The sequence below is a fragment of the Lolium rigidum genome, unplaced genomic scaffold (genome assembly GCF_022539505.1).
Source record: "Lolium rigidum isolate FL_2022 unplaced genomic scaffold, APGP_CSIRO_Lrig_0.1 contig_71994_1, whole genome shotgun sequence".
In the NCBI taxonomy this organism is placed as follows: Eukaryota; Viridiplantae; Streptophyta; class Magnoliopsida; order Poales; family Poaceae; genus Lolium; species Lolium rigidum.
Window position 1 is genome coordinate 1 of NW_025901500.1, and position 10,738 is coordinate 10,738.

At 42.3% G+C, this 10,738-nt stretch overlaps 1 long non-coding RNA gene across 1 annotated transcript; it reads right to left on the reverse strand.

The window, feature by feature from the left end:
- Positions 1-8,534: 8,534 nt before the first annotated feature.
- LOC124682236 lies at positions 8,535-10,496 on the reverse strand. Its single transcript, XR_006996204.1, has 3 exons — positions 10,410-10,496; positions 8,729-8,763; positions 8,535-8,647 (listed from the first exon to the last, which is right to left on the reverse strand). It is a non-coding gene; the product is annotated as an uncharacterized LOC124682236 (long non-coding RNA).
- Between the last annotated feature and the right edge of the window lie 242 nt (positions 10,497-10,738).

The following is a 10,738-nucleotide window of genomic DNA, read 5'->3' on the forward strand; positions in this document are numbered from 1 at the left end:
GATGACCGTTGCGTTATCAGCAAACGCGGAATTAGGTCAGGATTAAAATCATAAGTTTTAGCTTATTTTAAGTATATTACAGAAACACTATTTCATCGAGGTGTTGCAGGAAGATATGACAATTTATTACGCTATCACATTATTTTTTCAGCTATTATGCTTTTGTATAAGCTGCTCCACCATATTATGGTTATTGTACCAAAAAAGGTAGCATCACAAAAGAAGCATAAAAGGATAATTACTATTGCAAGAAGTCGGTTTGAGATTTTAAGCCCCTTAACCGATACCACGGGAACCAAAAACTATTACAAATGTTTGCCTCACATAAACAATTTCCATCACTATTCTCAGTGATACCCCTCACCTCCATCGCGATTTGCGTTAAAACGGCTCTTCCTCTTACCGTTCCATGAAGGCACGCAGCTATAGGAAGATGTTGTGGAGGGAGACGCCATGGTGGCGACATGCAGAAGGATGGCAAAGCTTCTAATGTCAATGGTGAATGCAAATATAAATTGCTTCTATAACTAAAGCCGATGTGTTGTTTACTTCAAGTTTCCTCACTTTCAAACTGAGGCGATGGCATCGGCAGCATGTCCCACTCACTTTCAAACGATTGACCGCCACATATTGACCATATCTTTTAATATTAATCGGTTTATTAGAAAATCCGTTTTAAAATATATAATCCACCAATAATTTAGTGGCCACGGAGAACTGAACACGATGAATTTAAATGGTTCCCACGATGACAATGAAAGTTCCTTTAAACTGATAGCCCAAAGACTTGGCAAAGCCTGATTAAGCATGTGAAAAAATTCCAAATTCACAAATATTTCCACAAAACAAAGTATTCCAATTTCTTATCACTTCATTTGCTTCCATAACTAAGGATTATTTTGTGTCCTTTTCAAAAATATAGCAGCCACATGTGGCGTCTTAAAAAATACAAAAATGAACATCTCCAACCTCAAAGTCTTCTTGGACGGTTAAAGTATTAAAACCTTATGCATGGTCACTTGTAAAAACAATAAGAAAAACAGGACAAAACTTTTCTCACAACTTCACTTGTCCCGAAGCGTTCCAAAGCTGGGATGGAACAATATTGTAAGTACATAAAACCTGCATATATCATAACCATATATTGTTACAAAACCTATGGATACAAACCTTTCGAACGAGTGGGTGAAGCAATCTGGACAACTCACAAACTAATCGTTACAATATTTTTATTTTTCAAAGCATCATGCAATAAGGTTTTATTACTGCAAAGTTTGTCCAGATTCAGCTCTATCTCAGACCGTCCGCAAGAACAAACATATACCGGAACAAGTGTTATACACCAGCATATACAATATAGGTACCATTCGATGGTCAAAGGGAAAAGTCATAAAGTAACACAAGAAAACCTTCTTCCTACCTGCGCCGATAAATGCATATGAATGGCTCCAATAACTACAGATTTTATAACCTAACCGATCGGTGTCGCTGTTAACTAAGTACCACAGTTCATCGAGCTCCATGGATAGATATCTCGCAGTACCTCCCGTAGTAGTTTGCAATGATCAAAAACGGTTGGAGAAAAGGAAGTACATCTCGAAGGAAAGAAGTTTGAAAGAAAAATCTATAACCTGGAATGGACACATTGCACATTACCAAAGATGTTCTAAATATCTTGAGCATCTACTTCATGCCTAACGAACATGCATATCACTTTATAGGGCAGGAAACCAAAACGTTGACAAAAAGATTGGTACCCATTGTGGATATAGAGTTATAGACCTATAAAAATGATCAAATAGTTAGAGGTTGGGGCAATTGAAAGGTTCTTTCTGATCACATAGTGATGCGGTTGGGATAGTCATTTTCTCGGTAGGAGGGTTAGATGCCTTGAATAAAATAATTATAAAGCAATTAATAGGATCATACGAACGCAAGCACTTATATCCCAGTTTCGTGAATGTATGCTTTGGTTCCATACTTTATTCTTCAACTTGGACAAGCCTCTCTGCAATTTATAAAAATAAAAGTATTTACGTTGTCCTCAGTTTAGCAAAGATGTCTTGCATTCAGAACAGATTCTTATAGTGTATTTCTGATTATTCTGTGTTGAATTTATAAGAAGAAATGAAGAAATAATCGATATTTTCCATACGCAAGCAAACCGTCGTGGGTCACGAGACTTGCTATTTTTCCTAGGCTCCCTGACTGGGTTGGTTCCACCAATGCAATGCAAGATTGTACATGGTGAATGTTGATCTATATGAAGACCTAGACATAGCAGACCAGGATATTAGAGACTACACAATGGTATGCCACTACGAAACAAGCAATTAAATATAACATTGGGGAAATCATGTTAAGAAAATAAGTTTAGAAAGATGATTGAAGCAAGCACCACTTAAAGAAGCCAACCGATAAAGCGCCAAACATAAAGGTATATACAAAGGCAACATACATGTAATGTAATATATACACTACTAATTTGTTTTCTGGCAATCATAAAGTGGTAAAATATCTATATTTGAGAATGTACAACTGCACTAATACTGTATCAACCATGTGATACAGACACATCTATTTTGGATCAATCTCATTTCACAATTTTCTCTTACCATACGGAATGATTCATTCGTAAATAAGAATGTTGCGAGAGAGATAATGAGATGCCAAAAGTAAACATAAAATAGAATATGGGAGCAGATCTGACTAAACTTACCTACTAACGTCCCATCTCATCACCCTTTTGCCCGCAGCATGGAAGGCCAACAGTCTCCAAATTTGGATTCCACACAACCTGAAAGACATCGCCCCTACAGCGAAAGAAGTCTACATAACCCCCCTAACTATTAGCATTGGAACGCTAACCCCCCTTAAGTATTAACTGGGGCACATAACCCCCTTAACTATCAAATACCAGTCAATTTACCCCCCTGACTGGGTGATGGTTGTTTTGATAGCTGTATTTGCCAACGTGGACAATGGTATTCGTCCGATCGAACCCTCTCTGGTCAAAGCCCGATTCGTCTACTCTCGCACAGCGCCGCTCTGCTGCGTCGTCCTTCACCGCCGCTCACATCACGCTGCGCCGCCACTCCTTCGAGATTGCAGCTCCTCCCCGATTTGTCCCTCGTCGAGCATAGAAGGAACATGGCAGGCCGCGGGCAGCACGTCATCCTCTCCTGCCAGGTTCGTCCTCTGCTTGCACCTTTTCTTTGTCGAATCTTTGTGGCGGATGGATTCTATTGCAGCAGACAGTGAGCGTGGTAGTTATGGGGCCGATTGGCTGTTCGGCGCGATGCCGTTGTCAGTATCACCGCCACCTGAAGGCATCCGATGAGCTGGTGCCGCCGTGGCCGAGAGCCCCGCCGCCGGCGCCGGAGTTCCACGCCACAGAGCCCGACTTTGCGGACCATGTCGCATATATCGTCAAGATTGAGCCCACCGCGGCGGCTTTTGGCATCTGCAAGGTTCTGCCGCCCTGCACGATACCGCCCAGGAGGACTACTCTCGCCAACATCGGCTGTTCCGTCGCCGCACTCCACCCCTGAGACGACCCCAACCTGTCATTTGCCGCCCGCCAGCAGAAATTCGACCTGCACTGCCCGCGCCTAGAAATCAAGCCCATCTGGCTCTCCGCCCATTGCTACACCCTCCAGCAATCTTAGTCGAGGGCCGACGCCGCATGCTGGAGTGCGAGCATGTGATCCCCTGCAACCTGGAGATCGAGGGCGGGCGTGGGCACGACGCATACCGGGTCCAGATCAAGCACGGATGGACGCGGACGCGCAGCGGGAACACGACCAGGCCATCCACCCTCGAATCCTCAAGAAGTGACGCCGATCATCGGCCTCGTCGACGGGAGAAAGCTGAGCGACGGGGAGAGGAGCGAAGCAGAGCGGCGGTAGCGAAGCGGAGAAAAGGCCGCTCGGTGCGGCTTGGTGCGATCAAAGAGGTTTGACCGGACCTGGTACATCGAGGCCTAATACCACTGTCCACGTGGACAAATACATCCATCAAAACAACCATGAGCCCGGTAGGGGGGTAAATTGCCTGGTATTTGATAGTTAGGGGGGTTATGTGTCCTACTTAATAGTTAGGGGGGGTTAGCATCCTAAACGCAATAGTTAGGGGAGTTATGTGGACTTCTTTCCCCCTACAGCTGCAAACTGTGCAGCACAAAGTATCAGGTGCTTAACTGCATATCAGTTAAGGATAGCAGGTAGATTAACTGACCAATGAAAAGCAGAAAATTAAGACTGACGTAAAGAGGTAACAATAAAGAAAATCACTTACAGTTGTCGGAAGCATGCAAGCTTCTTGATAGTTTTCACAAGTTAGTACTCATTCACATATGGGAACAAAAAACATTATCACCTTCAAAAATTTGTTGCGTTTGTCTTGACTCTCGAGTCTCAATAAATTTTCCTGTAAATAAAAAGTGAGTAGATAATTCCATGCACTGGAACAAAGAGCTAAATAAATTAGCATCAAAGTAATCTGAGTTTGGTTTAGTATTCCATAAGAAAGTTGTTGAAAGATGGAGGGTCAAATCAAAGATATAGAAATGAAAGACATAATATCACATGAAGCTGACATGTGCATGGTTAGTCGTATTATTAGGCAATACCAAGCAACGGCAAGTGCATCCATATTACCACCAAAAAATATCAATTATTTTGACTCGCAACGAAACTGATCAAAGCAAAATTACCATTTATTTTGACCCACAACAGACTACTCCTCATTTCGATATCTTGATTAAAAGTGAGCAGTAATTTTCTAGCTATGCATCAAATGCCGTAAATTGACAATATGAAGCAATATCAATGTTAAGAGTATAAATGCTTCTTTCGCTCACCCTCCCTCCTAGTAATTATTTTTATTTCAAGAAATTTTCATGTTGATTCATGCCCTTCAGGCTCACCACGATGAACAAATAAAAATAGCAGTGAGTATGAAAAGGCAAAGCACTATCAATTACCAATGCGCCACTGCAATGTCACACAAATATAGTCCTATTAATAAACTAAGGAAGGAGATGATTCATTCCCTAGAGATGAAGAAATAAAAAAACTCACCTAGAGCTTAGGACCTTCGATGTGGCCATGATGGTGCCTGCAATATCACCTTCAGCATGCAATATCACCTTCAGCAGCGATTCTCCATCACCTAGCCGGAACCAAACATCAACCGGATATCATTTACTAAAACTAAAATATTCACGAAGCATATTAGACCAAGACAGCATGATATTTCCTAATATTTTCCTGGACCAAAGCTAGCTAATTACGTAATTCCTAACAAACAAATCTACCCAAATGTTGTAGGACTTACTAATGCCGCATGAGAAGGCATTCATAAATATTGTACAACCAATTTTTTTCTAGAAAACTGTAATGAGAACCTACGGTATGGTTGCAAACACATTTCTAATAGCAAAAACGGCAGCAACAACTACAATATACTTAAACTAATTTCTTCCACCTTCATTTATGTTGTTTATTTTAGACCAACTCATGTGGCAAAACAAATGCCACAAATACATTATTTTTGGATACTGATAGTGGGCAAAATTTAAAAACATGTGTAGAAAAATGCAGCCATGAAGCATGGTACATAGAAAAATATAGGCATGAAGCACAGTATATGTATATATATATACACACCATGAATCATGGTAGATAAAACAATTTCTGAAATAACAAGATGAAAATATACAGAAAGCAAAGGAAAAAATGCCAAAATGGATTGGGCATCCCTACTATCCTGGCATTGAACTGTGAAGAGACAATCAGTAGCTTCCTCTCCTCTCACGGCGTTGCACCATGACTGTTCTAACATCTAACCTACATAAATATTTAGTGAGCAGACAAACCATTGGGTCATGCCAGTGCCACATCGCAACAATTCCATCAGCGTGATGGAACAAATCAATTAGAGGAAGAGGAAAGAATCACTACTAATAATACCTACATCAGATTAGCACAAGAAGTCAATGTAAATTTCACAACAATCTTACTTGATAATGTAGGAAATAATAATAAATAAATGAATGAATGCTCCCAAACAAACTTTTCTTAAAATTTGGAGACCATTCCCATTTGAAATTTCGAAGGCCAAACCGTAAATATTAACCACATGGCAAGTGGTTTAGCTGGTGAAGTGTTTGTCTTTATGACACATTAATAATATGCATGGTAATATTATCTAACATATAAAGCTGAATGCAAAACAATGCATGAGTGACGAAATAAAAAAATGGCATCTTAATATCCAAAGCAGACATTTGTGTGGAGAGGATCAACCTTTCTAGCCACGATACCATTTACTGCGAATGGAGCAACCCTGCTTGTCTTGATTAGCCTATCGCGGGTTGCTCGGTGGCCACCGCCATCCACCCACCGCCGCCAGGCAGCTGCCGTCGTCCAACAGACCCGGTGAAAAACAAACGGAAGAAAATTCTCTACTTTATTTTTCAATAGTATACACTATTTATAGAGTAAAAATCCAACTAATTTGTTCGAAGATTCCTTTAACTTTTCACTTTGGTTATACAATATAGATAAGCAAAGAGATATACGTTATAAAAATTAGTGTGGGAGTGAAAGTAGGCTCAAGATGCTCATGTCCATGCCCAAAGGTATAGTAAACTGAATTATTACAGTAATACCTTGCTTTCACCCATGCTCAGTCTGTCCCAAAGCAATTCCAGCCTTGGCATTGAAGTGCTGGACCTGTGATTGAGAAAGTGAAAATTATATCATTATTAGCCAGAGAATGGAGAATTCCTGCCTCATATGCTAAGAGATTAAAGTCGTCGAAAAGGAAACCATCTCTGGTCAAGGACATCCGTAAACATATATGGAAGTTCCTCGGTGTTAGACTGAATAAACAAGAATATTAACACTCAGAAATCAAACTAATCCCGTTCCGTAAAAAAATGGGAAATTAGTACTCACCTCACACATGAGGAAGGCAAGAGCATCAACATATCAGCCATGGAGATAGAAGAGAGTTGAAGAGGATTATTTTTCATTAAAATTCCTTTAAGCACTCCAGCTCCACTGTATGAAGGGAAAATATTATTATTGTCCAATGTTGGGCAATGATCGAGATAATCCATCTACATCACAAAAGAAACAATAGCAAGGTCAAGCTTTCGAATTACTGGTCCCAATATTTTCCAAATGTTTCAGTAAGAAGATTAATATTTTAAACAGAGAACATGAGCTCTTCTTTTTAGTAAGAAAAGGCATCATCCGTCCCAAATTTTCACCTGTCCTTTTGTTCAAAAGTAATTGTTCAAAGCTCTACTTTTTAGTAAGCAATGCACCACTGATCCCGAATCTACACCTCTCCTTTGGCATCTGCGCCGACCACCAAGAAACAATATGAACAATAAACATTGAGAAAACAACATAACCTAAGCATGTATCACGAATTCCATTGGTCGCCCAACTAAGAAGAGACAAGAGGGAGATGGTATACCTAGTGACAAGTTCGAGATGAAGAGGTGTTGCTGGCTAGGTCGTCCAACTCTGGCCGAGGATACCGGATTGCAAGAACGCCAAAAGGCCCCACCATCTTGTCATTGTGCACCGGAGGTGCGAGACATCTCGTTGATCTCCTCGCCACCCACATAAGTGACATGAGGAGATAATGGAGCACCAAGTCCTCATAATTAACCTATAACAATCATGTAGAGTATTTGAGGCTATCGCTCGGTACCCAAATAGCAGCCATATTCAGCCTAGGAACACCCTCACCGAGTCTCATATTTGAGGCAACATAAATAAGCCTAGAAAGTAAGAAAAAAATAATAAATATCGAGAAGAGAGGAATACGATAGCATGACAGCTAGCGCCGTCAAGACCATCCTGGGCATGTACAGCTCCAGATCGAGAGCTTAAAAGAGAACACAACTTAGTTGATGTGGTAATCAACCCAGAACAACAATAATCGACCCGAAAAAATTGTCCCTTCCTTCTTGCTCCCTTCCACACTATTGTACCATGCACCAGACCTACACCAAGAGAAGTTCTTTTAAGTGATTAAACCAGATAACACCAAACTTAAAGCATCAACGATACTATTGGAAAACTTAAACCCAAAGCTCACAGAAATACCAATTACCCACATCTTCAAAGGACAATATTTTGTATATGAACTTACTGTGATGGCGGAACTCACTTTATTTTATCCATGTTTTGTTTATAAAGAAGCACCCTCCTTAAAAAATGTTCTCTTAGATAAAAATGAGAGATTTTTTTAATCTCTTGTTAGCTTGAAAATCTTAGTGGTGCCTGGAACTAAATTCAACATTCATACCTACCGTGAAGCTGGAGCCATGTACTTCTACGGTCTAAGGGTTGTTTTTTCTTGTCTAGCTGCACCGGTCGATTGTTTCACAGGTTATGTCCCACACCTGCAATTATATTTTCTGTTAAGACATGTTCAATAGATAAAAAGAATGTAGATTGTCCAAAAAATCACCCACTTTTTAACTTTTGGCGGAGGCGAGAGGTTCGACGGTTGATTTTGGATCAACAACTGCATCCTTGCCAAACACGTTGTCTGGCAGCTGACCTCCCTGTCCTTTATCTTCACTGTCTTGAACCAAAGGTACCACACCACATAAAACATGCTATATTGAGAACGAAAGATCGGTACAAGCACATTCCAAGAGGAATGGAAGTGAAGTACTATGAAGCGTTGGTAACCGAACCTTTAAACTTAGAACGGTATGAATCAATGATCATCCTGCAAGAATGGAGGAAATTTTCTTAGTCTCAAGTCCAGGTTCTCCGCTACTTTGGACAAATATAACGGAAGATGCAATAAAAGAAATCTAACGACACGTGATAAGAAAAGCAAGGTGGCCCAAGATACAACTCAGCGAGAACATGTCCAGATTAATACATATCAATGGTCTTCACAAAAGAACCCTAACTCAGCAAAAACATGTCTCCAACAGTGAGCTTAGCTGCAAGCTAGTATTTTCTTAAATTAACAGACATGATGGTATATAATTAAACTCCTATCATGTGAATTATAAATTTATTATATCAAGAAATATTACAGAATAATGAGAAGGACCATATATTTATATGCTATTGTTGCGAGTGCTAAATAAACATGCTATTAGTTTTACACTCCACAAAAGGAGCTTATCAGTACCCTCAACATTCATTGTAAAGAGAAAGTGATAGTTCTAACGCCATATACCCCAAGCAAAACAAGGTCAAATGATCATTTCCAGACCAATGTCCTGATTAGTCGAGCAAAAAAAAAATGCTAATAAAAACACTTGTAAACAAGCATTGGACAGAAAATGGACTGAAACACAGATTAAAACAATCATCTAAACCAATTGTGCGGTTTTGGTGCTCCATCTTCCCCAACGAAAGCTATAGGCCACGGATTTGTCTCCTCTCCTCAACCAATCTAAACAAATTCTCCATCTACACAAGGCTTAACAAATCTAGGGTTTGCAAACAATTGCCATACCTTGGGAGGAGAAACTGCAGAATGCATTCAGTGGCGTATGAGGTCTGCTTTAGCGGACTCCGGTGGTCACCTTCGTCAGCCGCCCCCATTTACCATTCAATTCCTTGCTATGCTTATAGCCTAAGGTTGGGGAAGAGGCGACCAGGAAGACGACGAGCGAGGGCATGGGCGAGGGAGCGTGGCCCGCACCAGCCGGCCTGCCCCCGGCACCTTCTTCACACAGCACCGCCCCAAGAGCCGCCCCTCGCTGCTCCTTCACCTACGGTCCAACGCCGCCCCTCGCTGCACTTCCGCCTCTGGCCCAGCGCCACCCCAAAAACGACCTCGCTTGAGGAGGAGAGATAAGGGCGAGCCCGGCGGCGGCGAAGGCCCAGCGGCGAGCGTCTCCCGGGCGTAGGACTGGCGTCGGGAGCCGGCAAGGGTGAGGGCGAAGGCGCGGGGCGGCCGACACAGCTCTGCCTCCCTCCTCCCCCGCATCCTCTCCAATCACGCTTCTCCACCACCCACGGGCCTCCCAAACGGCGTCGGAGCCCACGGACAACGGCGGCTACGCGACGGCGGCTCCGGGATGACGGCTCCCACCCATTCAGGCCCTCCGCAGGTCCTCTTCTCCACCTAGGGCGGCCGGCTTCTTCACTTGGGGCGGCCGCCGCAGCTCCGCCTCCCTCATCCTCCCGCACGCCGTCGTCGTCGCCACACACATGGGGGAAATGGTTGGGGGATTTTTGTCCGTGGGCGCGATCTAGGGTTTTGACCCATCTCCACGCGCACAGGAAAATGAGGGAAGAAACGTGACGTGAACGAGCAGCGTAGTTTCCTCTGCTCGCCGACCCCACTCACAAATGGTCCCAGACGTCATAGATTCATTCAGACAAGCCACGAGTGAGAAAAGGAACTACCGCATCCAACGGCTGCTGTCAAAAGCGGGGCTGGATATTTACTGTCGCTGCCAGTTTCAACGCACACGATGGATTTGCCCCTTTTGAAGCCTCCTGGAGCCGGGTAGTCTAGGAACATTTATAGAAGTAATGCATAAGCTGGCTTATAGAAGTAATGCATAAGCTGGCTGAACATTTATAGATAACATCAATAATTCGTGCATTTTCTGGAACTAACCTATTAACAAGATGCCGAAGTGCCAGTTCCTGTTTTCTGTTGTTTTTGGTTTCAGAAATCCTAGTAACGAAATATTCTCGGAATCGGACGAAATCAACGCCCAGGTTCCTAT